Source organism: Balaenoptera physalus, assembly GCF_965194825.1.
Source record: "Balaenoptera physalus genome assembly, chromosome: 20".
NCBI classification, from domain to species: Eukaryota; Metazoa; Chordata; class Mammalia; order Artiodactyla; family Balaenopteridae; genus Balaenoptera; species Balaenoptera physalus.
In genome coordinates this window covers 8,523,747-8,547,261 of record NC_138901.1, presented here as the reverse complement: position 1 = coordinate 8,547,261, position 23,515 = coordinate 8,523,747, and the positions used below count along the sequence as shown (strand labels likewise).

Sequence of the window (23,515 nt, the reverse complement as noted above, 5' to 3'; positions counted from 1 at the left end):
ACTCTATTTTAAACAGTAACAAACATTCAGGCTTCTTACCCATTTCCAGAATAGGCAGAAGAACTAATAAACGATTACTTCTCTTTTCACCCACTCATCCTTTCATCCATCCGTCTGTCCCTCCATCCATACATCCATCCGTCCAGTATTTATTGAGCAATATGGTGGTTTTAAAACATCTTCCAGAATGGAACTTGTCTTTTTACTTTGTTACATCGTCTTTTTAGTTTAAGAGCTTTCATTTTTACTGCAGTCAAATATAATTATCTTATTCTGTATAACTTGTGCTTTTTGGATCCTAAGAAGCTCTTCTCTATGTTAAAAAAGAAAAGATGTTCTATATTTTCTCCTAAAAGATTTAAAGTTTTCTTTTTCACATCTAGGACTTTAATTCATCTGGAATTGATTTTCATGCGTAGCATATGGTAATCACAAATTTTATGTTTTTCTTTACGGATAGCCAGGTGTCCTAATACCATTTATTATATGACTCAGTCTTCCCAACACTGACTTGTACCGATACCTCTGTCATTTGCCAAATTTCCACAAACTGATCATCAGCTTCTGGTTTCCCTATTCTATCTCATTGGTTTATTTGTCTTAGATCCAAACCACACTGTTTTCTTTTTTTTTTTTAACATCTTTATCGGAGCATAATTGCTTTACATTGTTGTGTTAGTTGCTGCTGTATAACAAAGTGAATCAGCTATACGTATACATATATCCCCATATCCCCTCCCTCTTGCATCTCCCTCCCACCCTCCCTACGCTGTTTTATTTCTACATGTCACTTTATAGTAAGTATTTACATCTGAAAGGACAAATCTCTTATCCTTCTGCTTCAACATTGTCTTGGCGATTGTTGGACTTTTACACGTGGACATGGTGGCAGGTGTGGTGGACCTTGGGATGAAGACACTGTGCTAGGGATGGTAAAACAACAAGATAGATGGAGTCTGGGTTCCTGGACAACCTCATGAACCGCAAACATCAGCCCTGGACCACATCCAGATACTCATGTGAGGAAGAAATACCCATTTTGCTTAAGTCACTATCAATTTGCATGGATATCAATTAAGTGCAGGCAAATATTTATCTCAAGTAATAATATTTTTCTTATTTATTAACTTAGCTGAAGATCCTGGTAAAATACTGAATCGAAATGGTGGAGCAGGCAACCTTACCTTGTTCTTGGCTTTAGAGAAAATAATTCTAATGTTTTACCATTGAGTATGATGCTTTTTTGGTAGATGTTTCTTATTGGTTTAAGAAAACTTCCATCTATTCTGTTTGCTGAGAATTTTCTTTAAAGAATTATGAGTGTATATTACATTTTACTGAATGCCTTCCCTGCGTCTAAGAAGATGATTATATATGGACTTTCTCCTTTAATCTTTTTTTTTTTTTAAATAAATTTATTTATTTATTTATTTATTTTTGGCCGCTTTGGGTCTTCGTTGCTGTGTGTAGGCCTTCTCTAGTGGCGACGAGCAGGGGCTACTCTTCCCTGCAGTGCGTGGCTTCTCTTGTTGTGGAGCATGGGCTCTAGGCGCGCGGGCTTCAGTAGTTGTGGTTCACGGGCTCTAGAGCGCAGGCTCAGTAGTTGTGGCGCATGGGCTTAGTTGCTCCGCGGCACGTGGAATCTTCCCGGACCAGGGCTCGAACCCGTGTCCCCTGCATTGGCAGGTGGATTCTTAACCACTGCACCACCAGGGAAGCCCTCCTTTAATCTTTAATGTGGTGAATGACTTTAACAGATATTTTACTGTTAAGTTGTCTTTATATTCCCGAGTTAAAGACTCTGAGCTCGTGATAAACTATTTATATATAGATTGCTGGATTTGGTTTGCTAATTTTGATACAGGATTTGTGCATCTGTGTTCCTATTTTTCTTGTAGGTACTGTTCTTGTCTACTTTTGGGATCAAAGTTCTGCTACCCTTATAAAAGGAGTTGTGGGGGGTCCATTCCTCCTGCCCCCATCCCAGGAAATTTCTATGGAACAATTTATATCTGATAAGGGTTAAATGCTCCTGGAAGGTTTGGTAAAACTTGTCTTGGTGTTACTATACAAAACTTACAAGTACAAAACTTACTTGGTAATACTATACAGTTTGGTGCTTTATTTTTTTTGCAAATAGATTTGTGACCATTGGTTTAATAGTCTTAATGCTTACAGGGTTTCTATTACTTTTTGAGATAGTTTTGATTATTTCTACTTTTTCTATGCATTTGTCTGTTTCATCTGTTTTTAAACATTTTGACATAAAGTTGCACTAGGGAATGCTCTCTTTATTTTTCTAAAGAACTCTACTGTGTAGTTATGTCTTCCTTTGCATTCCTGATAATATTCAGTCGTGATTTCCCTTTTTTTCTTTCATGATCTTTACTTCTAAGAGTTTATCTACTTTGTCTTCTTGAAGAATCAATTTCGCATTGGTTAATTATTTCTTTTGCAGATTTTATTTCACTAATTTCTGTAGTTATCTTTATTATTTCCTTCCTCCCATTCTTTTAAAAATTTCTCTGGTATTTTAATTTCTTTTGTTGAATGCTTAATTAATTTTCACTCTTACTCGTTAATGAGTTTTTTAAATTACTCATTACTGCTTCAGCTATCTCCCCTGTTTGGAAATGTAGTCCTTCATTGACATTCAGTTCTAAATATTTGATACTTTTTATTATGCTTTATCTTTTGAATGATTTAGAAGTATGCTTTTCAGTTTCCAAACACTTGTGGTTTCTCATTTCTTTATTTAGTGTCAGGAAGTGATCTAGATGATATCAATTCTCTGGTATTTGTTGAAACTTCATTTTTGAGCCTAATATCTGATTAAATTTGTTAAGTGTCAGATGCATGTTTGAAAAGAATATTTAGTTCCTGTGTATGTCTAGATCAAGCTTTTATTAATTATGTGGTTCAGATCTTCTATAGTCTTACTAATTAAGCTATAATTTTTCTGACAGAGATATGTTAAAATTTTCCACTGTGGTGGGTTTCTCCTGAAGTTTTGCTTTTTTTTTGCCACGCCGAGTGGCTTGCAGGATCTTAGTTCCCTGACCAGGGATTGAACCCAGGGCCACAACAGTGAAAGCGCCAAGTCCTAACCACTGGACCACCAGGGAATCCCCAGTTTTCCTTTCTATATTTGACACTAAATAGTTAGAGGCACAGAGGCTCAGGTGTGGCATATTTTCTTGAAGAATTATGTCTTTCATTATTGAGTAGAGACTTGCTTTCTGTCTTAATGACTCCTTTGTGTGACAGTAGTACTGCTATACCAGCTTTCTTCTGTATACATATTTTTTTCAACCTTTATTTGTTTTCAACCTTTCTGTGTTGTTTGGGGTCAGTTGTATCTTAAAACATTTTGTACAGGTAGATTTTTTTTCATCCAATCCAGTTAGTCTGGATTTTTTTCATCTGGTTAGTCTGAGTCAATTAACAGGTAAGTGCAATACATTTACTACTATTGTAATTATGGGTATATTTGGATTTACATCTGTCATCTTATTTATCACGTCTCTACCCTAATTTTTCCCTCCTATCTTGCATGTTATTCTCAGCTAGCATTTTAGTTTCAGTTTGTTTTTAACCCCCTTGATTCATCATTATTTTTATTAATATTATGGTTAATTATAGTCAATGCGCATTGGGTTGATTATCATTTAAATCATTCTCGATTTAATTTCCACTCCAAACCTCTTAGTAGTTCATTCAGTGAGGATCCATGAATAGCAAACTCTTTTTGTCTCTGTCTGAAAATGTCTCTATTACAATCCTTACTTTTGGATGATAGTTTAGCTGGGCATATAATTCTAGTTAACAGATACATTCTCTCACTACTTTGCAAACACAGCTTTGTCTTCTGACGTCTATTGTTGATGCTGAGAATTCTGTTGATCAGATTGTCATTTCCTTTTAGGTAGTGAGTCTTATCTCTTTGGTTGCTTTTGAGATCGCTATATCTTTGATGCTCTCTTGTTTCTCCACCATGTGTCTAGATGCCTATTTATTTTTATTTGTCCTGTTTGAATAATGTGACTCTTCATTCTGATGACTCATTCTCTCAATTATGGAAAAACCCTATAATTTTTTTCATTTTAAATTTCCCTCCCCCCATTGTCTTTATTCTCTTCTTCTAGACCATCTATAAGATGTGTCTTCAACATACTTGTTCCATCTTCCACATTTATGTATTGTGTTTTCATATTTTTGATCTCTTTATATCTTGTATTGCATTTGGGATGATTTCTATTTATCTTCTACTTCTCTAATTCTTTCTTTAGCATTGTAAACTTTGCTATTAATCTCACAAATTTAATTTATACTTTCAATGAATTTTTTAAAAAATTTAGGTCTGTTTGATTTTTTTCATGTCTGCTTATTCTCTTTTCAAAATGTCCTATTCTTTCTTTATGGCTCTGATTCCTTCTTTTACTTCCCATGTCATTTAAAATATACTTTAAATGTATTTCAGATGTTCAGATGTTCTGTTAAGTTTAGTTATAGGGGAGCTAATTCTCCTTTTATTATTTCTTTTTTTTTTTTTACTTTATTTTTATTTTATTTTTCCTTTTTTGGCTGCATTGGGTCTTCGTTGCTGCACGCGGGCTTTCTCTAGTTGCTAGGAGCGGTGGGGTGGGGCTACTCTTCGTTGCGGTGCGCGGGCTTCTCATTGCAGTGGCTTCTCTTGTTGCAGAGCACAGGCTCTAGGCACGCGGGCTTCAGTAGTTGTTGCACACAGGCTCAGTAGTTGTGGCTCATGGGCTTAGTTGCTCCACGGCATGTGGGATCTGCCCGGACCAGGGATCGAACCCGTGTCCCCTGCATTGGCAGGCAGATTCTTAACCTCTGTGCCACTAGGGAAGCCCTCCTTTTATTATTTCTAGTGTCTCTTTTTTATGGTGGTTTGTTTACATACAAGTTTTGTAATTTTTCTATTGTGGGTCCATATTAAGAGTGTTTGCCCCTGCCCCGTGGGAGTCCAGTATGCTCTGGGTTGTGAAATTGTCCTTGAAGAGAAGTTTCATATTTGCTTCTGCCAGGGTGCAAGTGTTTAAATGGTTCTGGACCAGTTTTTATGTTATTCTCATGACTTAGGTTTCCTCCACTTCTCGGATTTCATAAAATTATAACTTTCCCCCATTTTTGGCAGAGGCCTGGGGTTTTGATTTCTGACAGGTGGATTTTTTTTTTTTCTATCCAGGTCCCTAAGTAACTGGCCCAATAGGTGGAGTTTTTCTAGCCCCCTTCGTACCAGCTTCAGGGCAGTAATGGACAGCTCTTAAAGACTCTAGGCTTCAAACTGGGCTTCCATTCCAGCTACATCACCTCAAGTAAGCTCCAAACGTCACCTCTTCTTGACACATTAGAACCTCAGCCCCCATCCCAAAACCTGGGGAGTGTTGGGGTCAGCCTCTGCTATCCTGCCCCAGCCTTTAATGATCTATTTTCCACCCTGGGAATTTTTCTCTCTCTCTTTTGAATATGAATACTCATTTAAAAAACCTTTTGGTAGTGGCATTATATTCTGTTCTGCTTATCCTTGTGCTAGAAGAGAGGAGAGAAAAGCCCCCATCCACTTGGTCTGCCATGTTGCTAGAAGCCCTTCCCTCCTTCCATTCACCTGCCCTCCACCTGCTTTTAACATAGACACAGACATGTTTCCAAAGGCCCTTAGATAGAGGAGGTAGGGGGGAGGGACATGGACCAGCAAGGGAGAGGAGAATAAATGATAATGGAGGGATGCATGACCTGAGTGACCACAGGGCCAGTCTCTACAGGGATGGATTTGGGGAGACCTGGTTTGGGGTCAGGGATGGGCCTATTTAAATAGGCAACTCGGTAGGGTGGTTGGAAAGAGTCCTCCAGAGTAGATGTCCTGTGTCTCACTCTATTACCTTTTCAATGGTAACATGACCTCATGGGAATTAACCCCATGGTTGCCCTAGGTCAGGGCCATGGTCCGGCCAGGTCAGCCACCTCCCTCTAGCAGAGGTCCAGCCTGCAGACCATCTCAGCCCTTGAGCGCCCTGAGACCCAAGGCTCTAGAATGCAGGATGGAAAGAGGACATTGGAGGGAAAGCTTCACAGAGGGCCAAAAAAACGCTGGGGAAGAGGCATCAATCTCTCGTAAAATAGAAGCCTGCTCATTTCTGATCTCCAATCAAGCAGAGGAGACAGAAGGGGCAGCTGTCATCAAGCGGCCGAAGCTCCAGAATCACTGCTGAGTAATTGCTTGGAACTTCAAGTCTGGGATGGAGGCTCTTCAAGCCATATTTCATGGGAGAGATACTGAGCCCTCACCGGGAGGAAGAAATATGGTCGTTAAGTGACCGCTAATGGTCCATTATTCATCTGGGGGCAAATCAGTGAGGTTCATTAAGCTGACCAGCCCAGCCTTGGAAGAGGGATGTAAAATTAGCTGGAGGATGGAAGAGGTAAGACACTGGAGGGAAGTCGTGTAGAGGAAGCTTGTCTTCCAGGTGGTGACTCTGGAACATGAAAGGGAAGGAGGTGGAGGTTCGTTTTCTTCCCTGCTCCTTGCAAGGAGTGTTTTGACTCTGCGGCACAGACTTCTGAAAAGAATCCCCAGTCCGTGCATCTGACTGGCCAGCCCCCCTCCAAGATCACCAACTTCCACTGTTAAATTCCCACACCACGCCACCCTCCAAAACCTTTCCACAAAAGGCTGCACCATCAACCCGACCTCTGAGTAATCAGAAAATGGAGAACAAACTCCCCTCCCAGGGAAAAAGCTGGAACCTACCTGCCCAGGGAAATCTATATGTAAATTCAGACAATCTGCAGTCTTCCTGGTGCAACACTTTTGGTCTCCAGCCAGGTCGCAAGCAAAGATAAAACAGGCTGGCAGCAGGTTTCTGGTCAGAGCTGGAACTGCCAGCATGAGGGGTTACTGTCTGGGCAGGGACCAGGGGAGGGAGGTCCGTGTCCCAAAACCATGTCAAAAGTTCTCTGCTTTGTCCCAGAGAGCCCCAACTGATAGCTTACTTTCAATTCTTAACATTGTAATTGATGCACTTGAAAAAAATAAAAGAACACAGATGGAAGAAAATTAAGTAGTTTCAGATATTACGAAGCAAAGCTTTCTAAAAGCCTGACACTCGGCAGGGTGTGCCTCACATCACTGTCCAAATTGGCCTGGTCACACTGGCCACACCTGCCGTCCATGCTTCAAGGCTCATGACCTCCTCGCCTGGTGTTACCTAATGTTTAGCATCACTCAGCACAGGCCACGTGGTGCCGTGGTGCAAAGGCACACAAGCCCCGAGTCTCAGGGGTTCCCTGTGAATAGTGTGGGTCATCTATGGCCCTGCCCCCAGTGATGACAGAGGCAGAGGTTGGAGTGACGTAGCCACAAGTCCAGGAACACTGGCGGCCGCCAGAAGTCGGAGGGGGCCAGGGCAAATTCTCCCCTAGAGGCTTGGGACGGAGCACAGTCCTATGACACCATGATTTCTGACCTTTGCCCTCCAGAACCCTGAGAGAATCCTTTTTCTGTTGTTTCACGTTGGTGGTACTTTGTTACAGCAACCATAAGAAACTGATACAAGTTATATCTTCACTCCGGGACCCAGGCTGACTGAGCAGCTTCTACCCAGACCACTGGAGGTTTTCCTGGAAGCAAAAGAAAGCAAGGCACAAAGTATGAGCTGGTTCTCAAAGCTTCCGCACAAAAGTGACCCAGTCACTCTGCTGACATTTCATTGGTTGGAGCAGATCACCTGGACACCCCTGAGTTCAGAAAGCAGGGGGATCTAATCCTCCATCGCAGAGGTTGACAAACTTCTTCTGTAAAGGGCCCCGTAGTAAATATTTTAGACTGTGGGCTGCATGGTCTCTCTTATGGCCACTAAGAGAGCCTTGAAATGTGTCCCCTACAGTTGAGAGATGCAAAGGACAGACACCCAGCCCAGCCCGAAGAAGCTTGCATGAATAGGGGCGGGGTCTGCACCCCCAGAGACAACACAGCAGGGAAATGGGCTTCGGCTGTTCAGATGGCAGAGCCGGGAGAGGGCTTGGGAGATGAAAGGACAGCCCCCAGGCCCAGGTGTTTCAGTGCGAGCAAGGAGATGAGATGCTCTTTGTGGACCAGAGAGAGAACCTGCCAGGGGCCACGCGGGGGCCTGTCCAACGGGGCGTCTCATGGGGTTAGGGGCGGTGCCCAGCAGGATGCTGCAGGGGCTCCTGATGGCTGTTCAGTCAGAGGAAGGAGTCACATGGGGCCATTCAGAATTTGACGAGCACACCTGGGGTCACAGGTACCCCAGAGACAGGCAGGGAACGTTTAAGGAATCCACAGAAGCCGGGAGAGGAAACTTTTCTTCACAACCGGGTCCTGGAGTGTTATTGTAAACTGGCAAAGCTCACTTACCATCCTGCCTGCCTGCAGGAGCCTCCATGAACCCCGCAAGGCGGCCAGCGGTTTGAGGCTCCTGGATTTCTGCTTTTGAGCTGCATTTGTTCTGCACACACCCTCCCTCAAAGAGATGGGAACCCGGTTAAAGCAATATGAAGTGGGAATATTGGAGTCAAACTCAAGATAGTGGGAGAGCAGGAGAAAAATAACACCCCATTGTCTTTGAAATTTCAGGAGGGCTTTGGGTTAATTGCGGTGCCAGGGGATCTGCAAAGCACGTTCTCCCACGGTGGCCAGGGCAACTTCCCGAACACTCCTTAATTAATAGATGTCCTTTTCTGCAGTGGTTTCTGGGTCTCTCATCAGCCAATTGAACTGTTCTCCTGGAAACAAAGACCCGTTTGGAGGTGCTGGACTTCCGGTAATTTCTTTCTTCCATCTCTTTGTCTGGAGAAGAGTGCACTGAATGGCAGGTCCGATGAATTCCATTTCTCAGTGACAAAAGCCCTGGGGGGTGGGGGGGGGGAGGAGGGCGGTTGCTATAGTGACTGGGGGTGGGCCACTCTATTAATTTGCAGAGGAACAATGAGAAAGTCACTGACCCTCAGCAGGAAGTCTGAGCTTGAAATGACCATTGTCTCCTGAGTTCTTCCCCATCATCTCCAGGTGAGGGAGAAATGGACCCACAGGGTTAGCGCAAGCGCACGATAAAAAGAACAAATTGGGAGAAACAGCTTCTCAAGGCAAGGGCTGGGAGGAGGGTGGGATGGGAGGGATTTCCTGGTATCATGAGCTGCCTTCACAGTCAGGCAGAACTTGTGCTGAGTTTCCTTTTATCTGAGGATGAGGCAAAGCAAAAAGGGAAACTGCTGAGGAAGGCTGGGAAGGACCCCACCTCAGCTGGTCCTGATGCAGGACTGTGGTCATTGTACCCAAACGGCCTTCACCTCTCTAGCCCTCCCCATCCTAGGTCCTGGAGCTCGGGGCTCAGCCTTCCAGCAGGACTGGGGGTGCGCGGGCATGCCCTCCGTCCACAGAACCCACAAAATTTGGAAGGCAGCTATGCTCACCACTATACCAGCAACACTGCACTCAAAATTTGAATCAGATTTCACTCCCAATTCAGGAGAGGCCTGAGAGCCAGTCACAGAGTGTTCTCAGCAGAATAATGGCTCTCAGAGTCGTCCACACCCTAATCCAGGGAGCCTGTGAATATATTACCTTACATGGTGTGGAATAATAAAATATATAGTTCGTTTTTTGTCCCAGGTCCTAGGCACAGAGCTCCTAAGACCCTTGGAATTTCCTGAGTGTCAGGAGTGGCCTCTGTCATTCATAAGGAGCCCTCCCTTTTTTAAAATTGAAATACAGCTGATTTACAATGTTTCAGGTGTACAGCAGATTCAGATATACGTAGATATATATATATATGTATTCTTTTTCAGATTCTTTTCCATTATAGGTTATTACAAGATCTTGAATATAGTTCCCTGTGCTATACAGTAGGTCCTTGCTGTTTATCTATTTTATGCATAGTAGTGTGTATCTGTTAACCCCAAATTCCTAATTTATCCCTCCCCCCCATAAGAAGCACTTTTTGATCTCACCTGAGTTTATGCTGATGAGGTGACTTCGGGTGCCCCCCCCCCAAGATGGCTTCTGGATGGGGCTGGTCTCCAGAAAGACCAAGTGATTGGAGAGTTGGAACTTTTAGCCCCACCCACTGGCCTCCAGGGAAGGAGAGGGCCTGGAGATGCAGCTCAGTGAAAACTCTTGAAGGAGATTTGATGAGCTTCCGGTTGGTGAGGTTGGCTCATCCCACAGGGACAGAAGCTCCTGCTCTCAGGTCACTTCTGGCCCTGGCCCTGTGGGGACCTCCTCATCTGGCCGTTCATCTGTATCCTTTATAATCAACTGGTAAACGTCAGTAAATGTTTCCCTGAGCTTTGTGAGCCATTCTAGCAAATGATCAAACCTGAGGAGTGGTGGTGGGAATCCTGATTTATAGCCAGTAGGTCAGAAGTACTGGTGACAATCTGTGTGTTGCGGGGAGTCCAGTGGGACTGAGCCCTTAACCCGTGGGGTCGGAGGCTATCTCCAGATAGATAGCGTCAGAACTGCGTTGAGTTATAGGACAGCCAGCTGGTGCCTGCTGAGGACTGGAGGATTTCTTGATGTGGAAAACACCTGCCCGCTCCACACACACACATCTGGTATCAGAAAGTATTGAGAGAGAAGAGAAAAAAAGTTTTCCCTTCACATGACAAAAAAGACTGCAGATGTGATTGAAGACCTTGAGATGGGGAGATTATTGTGGATTATGCAGGTGGGCCTAACCTAATCACAGGGCTCTTTTCTTTCTTTTTTTTTTTTAATTTATTTATTTTATTTATTTATTTTCGGCTGTGTTAGGTCTTCGTTGCTGCGTGCGGGCTTTCTCTAGTTGCAGCGAGCAGGGGCTACTCTTCATTGTGGTGCGTGGGCTTCTCATTGCGGTGGCTTCTCTTGTTGCGGAGCACGGGCTCTAGGCACACGGGCTTCAGTAGTTGTGGTGCGTGGGCTCAGTAGTTGTGGCGCACGGGCTTAGTTGCTCCGCGGCATGTGGGATCTTCCCGGACCAGGGCTCGAACCCGTGTCCCCTGCATTGGCAGGCGGATTCTTAACCACTGCGCCACCAGGGAAGTCCCCCACAGGGCTCTTAAAATGAGGAAGAGAGAGGCTGAAATTGGAAGCAGAGAGAAGGACTCGACTGGCCATTGCTGGCTTTGGTGGTGGAGGAGGGGGAGCCGCGAGCCAAGGGATGCGAGTGGCCTCTAGAAGCTGGAAAAGGGAAAGACACAGACTGCCCCCCACCCCAGAGCCTCCAGAAGGAACTCAGCCCTGCTGACACCCGATCGAGTCCAGTAAGACCCATGTTGGACTTCTAACTCACAGAACCGTCAGAGGATAAACACCTGCTGTGTTAACCCACTCAGTCTGTGGTCATTTGTTACAGTGACAGCAGGAAACTCAGACACAGGACACACTTCTGGAGGCTCTTGAGGACCTCAGCCAAAGCTCCAGTCCCTTCAAAGAAAGAGAAGTAAGACAAGGAAAGAACGGAGCCACCGTTTGTAGGAGAGTAGATGGGCACCTGGTCTCTGAGTTCCAGCCTCCAGAACCATGAGAAATGCATGTCTGTTGTTGACAATCCCCTCAGTCTATGGTAATTGGTTACAGCAGCCTGAACTAAGAGACGGCATCAGCCCACAGGAGTGGGAGAGGGGCCGCTCTCAGGATGAAGGCGGATGAAAGGAAAGAAGGTTCCCGGGAGGAGGGTTTGGCCTCCATCCTGTGCAAAGAATCCCAGACACTCAGAGGCTGCCTGAGAGCACACAGCACACAGGTGGGACTTCTTCTGAGCAGACTCTCTGGGTCCCCAGAACGCGTGTCACATGGTATACACGGGTGTGTGTTCCCGGTGAGCAGGGAATGTGGTCACAGCCACGGGCTGGGTGGGCTGCAGGGGCTGGAGCAAACACCCACCCGTGTCCACTGGGGAGAAGCCAGCCCGAGCTGGGAGAGAGGTCACTGCTCAGAGGGCAGCCGGGGAAGCCAGACCCCCTTCAGAGGGTGACTCTCCACTTGGGTCGGGGAGGGAACAGCCCTTATGCATGTAAACTTTGACGTGTGTTCACAGCCAAGCGGTCAGAAAAGGGTTTTTTCTTGAACAGCTCATGTTAAAGAAGCACCAGGCAGGCTTTCGTAAACAGCCAAGACCTTGCTGAGGAGGCAGGGAAAGAGGGCCCGTCCTGCAGTGACCAGGTAACTAAGGGAGAGTCAGAGCCCTCAGGGGCAATAGTACCTTGGGTCCCAGACGGGCAGGACTGATTTGTTCCCTGCTGGGGCGGCTATAAAGAGAAGGCAAGTCCATCTCGGGAAGGCAGAGAACAGGCAGGAAAAATAAACTAAAGGGGCTTCCCTGGTGGCGCAGTGGTTGAGAATCTGCCTGCCAATGCAGGGGACATGGGTTCGAGCCCTGGTCTGGGAAGATCCCACATGCTGTGGAGCAACTGGGCCCGTGAGCCACAACTACTGAGCCTGCGCGTCTGGAGCTTGTGCTCCGCAACAAGAGAGGCCGCGACAGTGAGAGGCCCGCGCACCGCGATGAAGAGTGGCCCCCGCTCGCCGCAACTAGAGAAAGCCCTAGCACAGAAACGAAGACCCAACGCAGCCAAAATAAATAAATAAATAAATAAATAAATAGCGGTCCCTTTAAAAAATAAATAAATAAATAAATAAACTAAAGAACTTCTATAGTTTCTGAGCCAAAAAATATGCCTGGATTCCGCCCCCCTTCACCTCGAGAATGCATTTCCATAAAAAAGATGACGCTAGCCACTTCTGTTCCCTGTGGGCAGCCCCATTCCAGCTCTCCCCAGCCCGCAGCTTCCGCTATTCCTGGTTCCCCTGTACGTCATTCCTTCCAATAACCCCATGACTCCAGGTAACCACAGTGCATCTGGAGCATCGACAAAACAGCCATAAACATCAAGTCACATTCTGTTATACACTGAACAACTCTCTTTTATGGAAAACAACAAAATCTCGTGAGCAGAAATAGAAAATCCTGCAAAAATATATAGCCGTTAATATAGTGAAACTGCAAGGGTTTTTGGAAACCGGGGAAGAATGACGTCTGTCATGTTGGGGACCCTGCCCCAGGGTGCTGTCTCGTGGGTAAGATGCAAACATCTTCCGCCGTCCCCCCCACTCACCACAAATCATCTTTGGAGTCCAGCTCCACTTCACCAGGCCAGTAGGTGGGGTCCCTGAAACCTGGGAGTGGGTCAGGATCTTGTGAGTTGAATTCTATTTCCAGTGCCCCAGGTGTGCTTGCTATTTGAAAGGGTAACTTTAGGCACAGTAAAAAAAAAAATTATTATAAGGCACATCAGCCCTATCTATTCTATCCCTTTTTGGTAAAACTGATTTTTGACTTCCGTGTTTAGATCTGGGAAGAGTGTCCGTGAGGGAAAGTGCTGGGTGGCTACAGGATCTTGTCAGTAATGGTCCAGCTGAATGTTCTAGGGCAACAGGCGGTTCGCAGGGCATGGACGTAGTGAGAACTTGGCTCTTTTTGCACTTCTGCGGGGAAGGAGCTGCAAGGACTTTGAGCCCTAAAGCCTCAGGTCAAGGGAACCAGTTGGCTACTCTGTGGAAGTGGCCTTTTGCCTGTGACCCCAGGTGACCCCATGTGATGGTTTAGCAGAGCCCTGGCGCTCCCCTTGGCACTCCCTCATCTCTATTCTCAGTGTCAGGGCTATTACAGATGAAGCTGCTATGACTATTTTTGTGCAAGTCTTTCTTTTTCTTTTTTTTTTTTTTAGGCCTTTTATTGTGAATTTTTTTTTTTTAAATAAGAGTTTTTTTTTTTTTTTAAAGATTGATTGATTGATTGATTGATTGATTGCTATGTTGGGTCTTCGTTTCTGTGCTAGGGCTTTCTCTAGTTGCAGCAAGCGGGGGCCACTCTTCATTGCGGTGCGCAGGCCTCTCACTATCGCGGCCTCTCTTGTTGCAGAGCACAGGCTCCAGACGCGCAGGCTCAGTAGCTGTGGCGCACGGGCCTAGTTGCTCCGCGGCATGTGGGATCTTCCCAGACCAGGGCTCGAACCCGTGTCCCCTGCATTAGCAGGCAGATTCTCAACCACTGCGCCACCAGGGAAGCCCCACAAGTCTTTCTTGAGTAAACACGTTTTCACTGGGGAATGGAATGATGTGTCACATGGTAGGAATACGTTTCATTTTTTAAGAAACGAACCAGGTGTTTTCCGAAGTGGTGGTTCCATTTTTCATTCCCACCAGCAGCATCTGAGCGTTCTGGTTCCTTCACATCTTCTCCAACAGTTATTTTGAAAGGCAGGCAGTGCTATCTCATGATGGTTTTAATTTACTTGCATTTCCCTGATGGCTAACGATGGTGAGCAGCTCTTCATGAGCTTCTTTGCCATCTGCATATCTTCTTCGGTGACGTGTGTGTTCAAATCTTTTGTCTATTAAAAAAAATTGGGTTATTTGCCTTATTATCTCATGCCAACAGTACTTTATACATTTTGTCTTGGGAGTGGGTGGGACACGGTGGCTGGCTCTTTATCTTTTCACATCAATCCATCAACTTTATGTCCTAAATCCTTCAAAGCTGACTTTTGAAATTCAAAATCCCAGGTCCTTGCCAATCAGAAGCAGACTCACCTCTGCTTTTCCGCTCTATCCTGCTGCCTTCCTTCCATCCCGATGGCCTGGTGAGGGTGGCAATGCCTCTTCCCAGGGTCAGCTGGACGGCTCATTTCCAAGCAATTTTCTCTTTGCCCCACCCAGGGTCTATGCCTGCTCCCGAGAGCCGCTAACCACCCCACGACGTGCTCTATGAGCAGAACCTCCCCACATGTCCAGTTGATAACAGGAGAGGTTTCAACACAGGAAGCCTTTAATGTTCAAGCTTAGGAATTCTGGGCTGTGAAATTTGCGGCCGGGGTGGGGTGGGGGACCTGCTGACCCACTCTTGGACCCTATGATTCATCTGGAATCCTGTAATTCTTGCCTTTGCACAAAACAAGCACCTTTCTCGGTCCCACGTCAGCCCGGAAATGGGCAAGTAGGACCCTGTTTATGGGCACCTTGATACCCCCTTCCAAGATGGAGCTGCATTATTACTTCAAAGCAAACCCATGCTTCTCCCAATTGCCAGTACACAGAGCTACTGTTTCTTTTTTCCATAACATCTGCCAGCACTATTTATTATGCATGTGCTGTGTCTGTGGTAGCTTGTCTGGTTCCCCCACGAGGATGTAAGCGCCTCCAGGGCAGGAATCAGTGTCATACACGTCCATTCCCACATCTCCAGAAGAACTCCTGGCACAGAGAAGCAGCAGAATGACTATTGGTTGAGTGAGGATGATCCCAGGAGGCCGAACTCCTTGGGGTCAGCCTCGGGGCCTCTCCCTCCTGATGCCCAGCCTCCCCGACAGGGAGGGGTCTCTAAGGGGTGGGAGGCTGCTGTATCTCCCCACCCTGAACAGGGAGAGAGGCTGAAATTACACCAAGCTGCCTCCCCGCCCCCCATTACTGCCTTTCTCCTAGCACGATCCCCCAGTTCCCTTACTTTGCCAGCAAATGGTAGATGATGCCCTCTAGTACCTCCCTAGTCAGCCTAGGAGACACTGGTGAGGTCTAAAGCTGTTTCTATGGCAACAGGATCAGAGATTTGATGCTGCAGGACTTGGTACAAGGGGGCTGCCTCCTGCCCTCCTGGTGAGGGGATGTATGAATTGGGGGGTGAGGTGGGGCCCTTGGGGTGGGACCACATCGTGAGGTAGAAATCACTGAGGCATCGAGGCACCTAGATTCTTCTTCCAAATGTGTCACCTTCTTAACTTCCCTGACCCTCAGTGCCCCAACCCTAGAATTGCCACTGGGTCAGCAGATGTGAGGTGCCCAGCATGGGCCTTGCACGTAGCAGGAGTCAGTAGATGTCACCAAGAGCCCTGTCATGGCATCAGGGAGGGGATGTCTGGGCAGGCCGTGTGTGGCACCACTCAGGATCAGGGGCTCAGAACCAGTGCGAAGGACGTTGGTTATGGACAGTTCACCCTGACTCTTTCCATAGCCCGTCCCAATCTCCCAGCTTGTAGGACCCTCACTCAACGACCCTTTCTTGTCCTTGGCAGCCCAATTCCCCAGAGATATTTTATGTTCCTTCTACTCCCATCATGACAAAACTGCCCAGGGTTGCGTTCCTCTCGGGCCTGCTTTCAGCTGGAGAAAATGCACATGGGGATTAGTCAAGGCACCCAGGTCCCTGCCGGGGTGTTCCTTAGATGGCCTCTTGCCTTTCCCAGGGGACAGCAGGCTGGAATCTGTGTAGCATGTGTTGTCACCCCAGCTCTGAGGAGTGGCTCTAAGGTCAGGGAGTCCAGGCTCCCAGCGGGCCAAGGGGCAGACTCTGCACAGGTTGGGGACAGACCTTGGGAGTAAGCCGGCCAGAACATTATTATAGATGTGAATGACACTAGTCTGGTAGGGCTATCTTTTAATCCCTCCCAAGTGGCATGATTAGCCATAGAAAACATCAGTACCAGAAAGGCCCGAAGAAACCACCAGATCTGAGTTCACAGACTCATACAGCTACAGAGCCAGTCAGGTGATGGAAATGGTCAGGGAACACCGTAGGGCATGGTGCAACCTGTGGACAACTGGAGAGCATGTGACCCCTCTAGAGGGGGGCTGCTACCCAGCTCACGAGGGGTGTCACCACATGGGCGCCTCCTAGCTGGGTGACCTCAGGCAAGTTACTTAACCTCTCTGAACCACTGTGTCTGCATCTGTAAAATGGGGCAGATGAGAGAACCTGCTGTGTCTCGGAGGATCCAATGAGACAACGGGTACAAATGGACTGTCCAGTGTCAATACACGGCAGCTGTCACTGTGACTGCCCCTGATGACCTGTCCCATCCTCACTCCTCCCTCTGGGCCTCTTCTGTGTTTTGCTTGCTTGACAAGTATTTATTGAGCACCTGTGTGGTGGGTGCTGGAGCTGCCCAGATCCCCACTCAGCAAGGAAGGACTGGGGGCCTGAGTCACCGACACTCAGCCCTCAGCTGGCAGCTCCTTTTGGGGACCGCCTCGGCTGAAGACAGCTGCCTTGCTTGGATGACACCCCCTTCTCAGGGTGACCCGTGTCAAAGGACTAATCAACACAGGGATTTAAAGTCCGGGCCTCTCCTCCCACCTTGGGATGGCTCTGGGGGTCACCCATCGTCGCAAATCCCTGTGGGGTCGGCCGGGGCGTCTGTTGAGACTACATCACATCCCAGCTTTTCCCCCGGCCCAGGCTGTTTCCTTCCCTTCCCTTCCACAGGCGTGATTCCAAGAGCACCCCGATCAACCTTGTGATGCTAATCTCCGACTCAGGGTCTGCCCCCCGGAGAATCCAGCCTGGGGTGCCAGAAGGGTCCAAAACACCCACACGGAGTTGGATTTCGGAGCTGGGTCATCTACCATCTGGTTGGCAACGAGGACGCCAGCAGTGGTCAGGGGAGCATAGATCTTCACACAGGTAGCAAACATTGTGAACATTTTCCCCATGGTGACCTGGCATTTTCGGGGAGGAGAATGCACCAGCTGGCGTGGTATATCTGGCATTCGATAAATACGGAGGAAACACTTATCAAATGAGGACGGCGATGCTTTGGGAAAAGATAATGTAAAGCTGAGAGTGATTAATGGGCAATTAAAGGCCAAGTGTGAAAGATGGAGGGCCTTCCTGGGAAAAACATAAGAGGCTCTCATGTCTTGGGGTGAGACCCCAGTTTTGGCCCAAGACCTGACCCCAAGAGTAGCAGAACTCCATAGAAGGCTGAACTCCTAATCCAGGAAGATCTGCCACGCCAAGGTCAGAGCCCTGGTTGGGAAGAATGGGACCCTGATATGTGGGATAGGAACTTATGGGTTGATATCCCCCAAATCTTGAATCTCAAGGTTTCTCCAACTCTCAGCTTTACGTTGTCTGCAGAGAGGCCCATGTCGCACCCTCCTGCTTGATGACCACCTGGAGGCCTCTCCCCTGCAAAACAACACGCATCCTTTTCAGAAACTGCCCCCTCCTCCCCGCTGGCGGCCAGGGCAAGTTGGCAACATGGCTCAGCTGGGGACACTCTGGGCCTGATGGAAGAGGAAGAAGACCGCACCGCAGATGAGCTTGGGAAGCAGCCGGCTGGTTCCTGCAGAAGGCAGACGAGTGAGCACGGAACCGGGGCCAGACGTGCTTGACCAAGTAGGTGGAACACGGGGCCGGCCGGGGGAGCACTCTTCTGGGCAGGGACCCCTGGAGGTGATGCGAACACCCTGTTAGGACAGCCTCCAGCAGCATAGGAAGGTGATGGCCCACACCAAGAGAGGTAGGAATGCCCGAATTCCATGGGGTCAAAAGGCCAGAGAAGTGGGTGGGTTCAAGGAGATCTACCAGGTAAGGCCAGAAAGCCACCAGATGAGCAGGCACCACGGGAAGTCCCAGAGGACACACCGTTTACCAAAGCGTACGGAATGTGCTGGGGAGAGGGCGCCAGCATCGCTAGAAGGTGCACCGGTGCCTCCTCTGTAAGCCCAGGCTGATGGTGGGAGGTAGAGTTGCCCAAAGGGCAGAGCTGAGAGCAGTGGGAGGAAGAGGACCCCACCCCACTCTCTACCTCCTCCTCTCCCCAAAACAACAGAGGCCACGTGGCAACACCAACCGTCAGCATCCCAATGGATGCAGTTATCACAATGAGCAGCAGACTCGGAAGCCACCATATTGGTACCACTCCATGGGGCCTCCATGGCCGTATCCATGGAGATTACAAATGCATATACCCTTGGACCCAACAAGTCTACTGGGAACGTATCCCACAGCTGTCCCATGTTAAGAAAAATCATCCTAAACTGGTGGCTGCTTGTCCTTTCAGTGTCCTGTGAGGGTTTTGTCTACCAGACCCACACGAGGATCATCTCATTTCATAGACATTTGCACCTTGGTTTGACCTACTTTTTGCTATGCGTTAGGGTATTTTACAATGCTGAAGGGCAGATGTCAGCTTGTAGAAAACTGTTAGCTATGCAAATGGTGCTTGTCTAATAACAATTCAAATGAATTTTGTCTGGAAGAGATGCAAATAATTTCTATCCTGTAGAAGTACTAATCCCAAAGGTTACAGTTTTATTGCCCTGGAGTTTATACATGAACCAGTTTTCTATGTAACACAGCTGCCTTATTCCAGATTTCTTTCAGTGCCTATGTGTATCCAGCCTCTTGAATTCTCTTTGAACCAATTTTGCCATCCTGCTGGTTCCTCCCTTAATGAGTTCAAGGTCTTTGACACATAGTCACTTTATAGTGGTGCAAGAATCACGCTTTTCACTTCTTGAAAATAAAACTTTGACCCCTAGCACATATACAAATAAAAGCATTTGTGGTGTTGTTTCTTGTAAGAGAAAAGTAGTGGAAACTAATGTCAATCAGTAAGGAACAGGTTAAATTAATTATGGTGCATAGACACAAAGGCATATTGTACAGCTCGTACAAAGGATGAGGCAAGTGTGGATGTATTTATATGGAAGAATTTCTGAGATTTAATGTTAAATTAAAAAATAGCAAGGTAGGGGCTTCTCTGGTGGTGCAGTGGTTAAGAATCCACCTGCCAATGCAGGGGACACAGGTTCGAGTCCTGGTCTGGGAAGATCCCACATGCCACGGAGCAACTAAGCCCGTGCGCCACAACTATTGAGCCTGTGCTCTAGAGCCTGGGAGCCACAACTACTGAGCCCGTGCACCACAACTACTGAAACCCGCATGCCTAGAGCCCGTGCTCCACAAAGAGAAGCCACCATAATGAGAAGCCCGTGCACTGCAATGAAGAGTAGCCCAATGCAGGCAGAGGACATAGGAAGGGGTGTTCTGTCCTGGGAAGGCCTCATAGGGTCCTGCTTGGTTACTCTAAGAGTGGGATGCTGGGTTTGCTTAACTTTGCAAGAAACTGCCAGATATTTTCCAGAGCTGCTGTCCCATTTTGCATTCCTAATAACAGTGTACAAAAGTTCCTGTTGCTCTGTATCCTCGCCAAAACTGGGTATGGTCAGTTTTTTTTTCCCCCTAAGCTTTAGTCATTCTAATAGGTGTGTAATGGTATCTAGTTGTGGTGTGTTTGGTATCTAGGTGTGTTTAATTTGAATTTCTGTAAAGACTTATGATGTTGAACATCTTTTCATGTATTTATTGGCCATCTGCCTCTCTTCTTTGGTGAAGTGTCTGTTCAAATGTTTTGCCCGTTTTTTATTGGCCAATTGTTTGTTTTCATATTAAGTTATGAGAGTTCTTCACATATATTCTGGTTACAAGTTCTTTATCAGCTATGTGCTTCACAAATGTTTTCTCCAAGTCTGTATCATGACTTTTTAAAAACTTTATTGGCTTCCTGCTGTAAGCTTGAGGATTTAGCTCACTTCTTTCTCTTCCCCTCTCTGCCTCTCAAAGTTTGAAAGTTGTTGTTGTTATTTTGTTCTCTTGAGTACCTTTTAACTCTAACATATGAACCTCTATTTCATGTTGCCATCAACTTTTGACAGTATCTCCTGACTCCGACTTTGTAACGAGGATATATGCACACCCACCCTTTTCCCTAACAATCTTTTCCACTCCTTCTGACAACCACATTTGAATCTTTACGTCGTCAAAGTTCTTAACATCTATAATCTGTCTCTGAACTACAACCAAGTCTTGTCTGCTTTATTGATAGTTTGACTTTAATCATATGTCTATCATACTGTAAATTCTATGGATACCCCTGCCCCCAGCAAACCTTGCTCTCAGGATCTTTATTCCTCCTGCTCCACTCTTGACTGGTTGGTCTCGAGGCCTGGGGTGAACAACCATCCTGATTTCTCAGCACATAAATAAGCCTATTAGTGCTAAAAAAATAAAACATCCTGGCAGCCTGGAATGAGTTGGTCACTCGATCCTGAAACTTCCGTTGACTCCTAGGTTGAATCCAGCTTTCTGGATACTATATCATCCTCTTTCTTTGTTTATTTCCTGACTTCTCTGATATCCTCCAGCAATTTTTAGAGAAAGGGTGTGTTAAAGTTAAACTGTGTCCTTCCATGTGTGAAATGTCTTTAATTCTTCCCTGAGGTTTATTGATGGATAGTTTAGCTAGATATAGAATTCTAGGTTGGAAATAATTTTTCCTTGTAACTTGGAGGAATGTTTCATTTTCTTCAAGCATCTGAGCCTAAGGCAGAGCTGTTCCCCATCATCCCCCACCTGGTCTGCAGGTAACACCACCTGAGGAGTTTCAGAGTAATAGCTACCATCTATTGAAGGCCTCCCACAGTCACGTGCATTAGGTACATCATCTCTAATTTTCCACTAACCCTTTCAGGTAGGGATGACCATCCCCATTCTTCTGATGAGGAAGCTGAGGCTCAGAGGTTAAGAAACTTGTCGAAGAGCAGCAGCTGGTAAGTGGCACAGACATTAACCGATGTCTGAAAGTTACTCACGGCCGTGTGCCCCATACATGGTGACAGGATTCCCACCTCTGCCACAGCCTGGAGTGGCCCGAAGGAGCAGTCAAGCCCCAAAGGCTGACCCCAAGAGGCCCGTGGCCTGGGTGTTCCCAAAGCCACTGGGTTGGGAATTTTGGAGGCTGAATCCTGGGCGCCCCCCTCCCCATGGTCCTGTAGAAACAGCCACATTGTTGTTGGTCAAGATTCTGGATCAGTCCTCCCTCGCCTGCATGGCCAGCAGGCCACCCGACCCCGCTCGGCCGCCCACAGCCTTCAAGCCTTGCAGAACTTGATTCTGCCTTTCATCACCTGTGCAGAGCAGGAGGTGGCAGCCCTTACAGAAGGTGGAAAAAACCCAAGGAAGCACGCAGTGAAGGGGGTGTGATGGGAAGGAAAGGAAAGGAATGGGAAGTGAAATCTAACTTTTAGAGGGGAACTGTCCCCCAGATTGGTAGCTGGAGAGAAACCTTTTGAAAAGCATCTGGTTCAGTCCCCGCCCCCTCCACTTTCCCAGCAGTAGGTACCAGGGCCCGCGGTGGGGGGCTGGTGTCTTGGCTCAGAGTAGGCACCGGAGGGGCTGGTGGGAATGGAGGGGGCCTGGGGGCAGCAGCCTTCTGGGCGGGGAGGGCTCACCCTGAGGCCCCTGGCAGGTGGGGTAGCAGGACAGAAAGGAGCTCCTGCTTCGTGACAGGCGCCGGCATGCTGAGCTCCTTAAATTCCCCCACCGCCCCCCCACCAACCCCGCAGCCTCAGGACAAGGTCTCACAGATGAGGAGGGAGAGGCTTGCCTCGGGAAATTTCCATTCTCACCCTCAAGGGCTGGCCTTGGGCTTTGGCAATCGATCCTGCCCTCCGGGAACCCTCGCCCTGACCCCTCTCCTCCTTCCCCATCCGGGAGGCAGAGAAGGAAAGGGTGAGGGAGCTGCCGGCCGCTGGGCTCCCGGCGTCCCCAGGCGCAGCTCCTCGTGCATAAAGCAGGAGGAACCTTTTCCTCCACAGTTAATCAAAACCTCTGGGCAGAGATTGCAGATGAAGGGCCCCTGTCATTTCCCTTGCAAATGAAGCCACTGCTCCGTGTCTTTTCCTCTTTAAAACCTAATCAACTCAGCGGTCGACCCAGGAGCCCAGGGCTGCTCAGCTCACCGGTCCCCAGGCAGGTAGCTGGCACATTTCAATTAGCTTGACGAGGCCCCATTAAGCATATAGGACACCTTCGATCCCTGACCACCCACCACCCCGCCCGCCCCGGCCCTGGCTGAATCCCAGGGAGCTGGGGCTCCCGCCTCCAGTGGTAATTAGTGGATTTTCAAGGCTGGTGCCCCAAATCCAGGCCCAGCTGGAGAGGTCTGCTGCGCAGGTCAGGCTGGACCTGTCACCATGCCTCTCAGAAGTCCAAGGATTTAGACTTCGAGGTGGAGGTGGGGAGGTGGGGTCGGGGAGCCCAGGGACACACACACACCAGATCTTAAGGGAGACCCCCGATGGGGCCCTGGTGGAGGGACCTCAGCCCCAGATAAACCAAGAGATGAAGACTCATTGCTCATTCTCTGGGTGCCTGGAGCCCCCTTATCTGTAAAATGCGATAATACGATTATCTGCCTTGTAGGGCCACTGTGAGGAGTAAATGAGATGGTCTGGGTATAGCCCTTGGCACAGTGTCTGGAACTTAGAAAGCATTTCATAAATGTTAGCCACGATTTGTATCAATGCAGTATTCTATCAGCACCAACATCAGACCCCCCCTACTGTGGACAGCTGCCATATTGTATTGATAGAATCAGCCATTCACTGAAGGAGCGGGAGCTTGGGTATGTTACTTAACCTCCTGTGCTTTCCTGTTCTCACTCCACAAATAATGTACCTATTTTGTGGGGTTAATGAGGGATTTACTCAGATAAAAAAGCTCGAGGACTCTCAGAGGCACGCAAACTCTAGAGCCAGATTCCTGGGTCCAAATCCCAGCTCCACTTAGCTGTGTGACCTTGGGCAAACTACTTTACCTCTCTGTGCCTCAAGGTCTTCCTCTGTAACATGAGGGATGACAACAGTACC

At 47.6% G+C, this 23,515-nt stretch overlaps 1 long non-coding RNA gene across 2 annotated transcripts; it reads left to right on the top strand.

Moving 5' to 3' along the window:
• The first annotated feature begins 1,525 nt into the window (after positions 1-1,525).
• On the top strand, positions 1,526-22,021 carry LOC309650404. Of its 2 annotated transcripts, XR_014257563.1 has the most exons (4): positions 1,526-9,049; positions 17,283-17,480; positions 17,903-18,201; positions 21,341-22,021. It is a non-coding gene; the product is annotated as an uncharacterized lncRNA (long non-coding RNA). The 2 variants fall into 2 exon arrangements; XR_014257564.1 differs by having other exon boundaries at positions 17,283-18,201.
• The last annotated feature ends 1,494 nt before the right edge of the window (positions 22,022-23,515 follow it).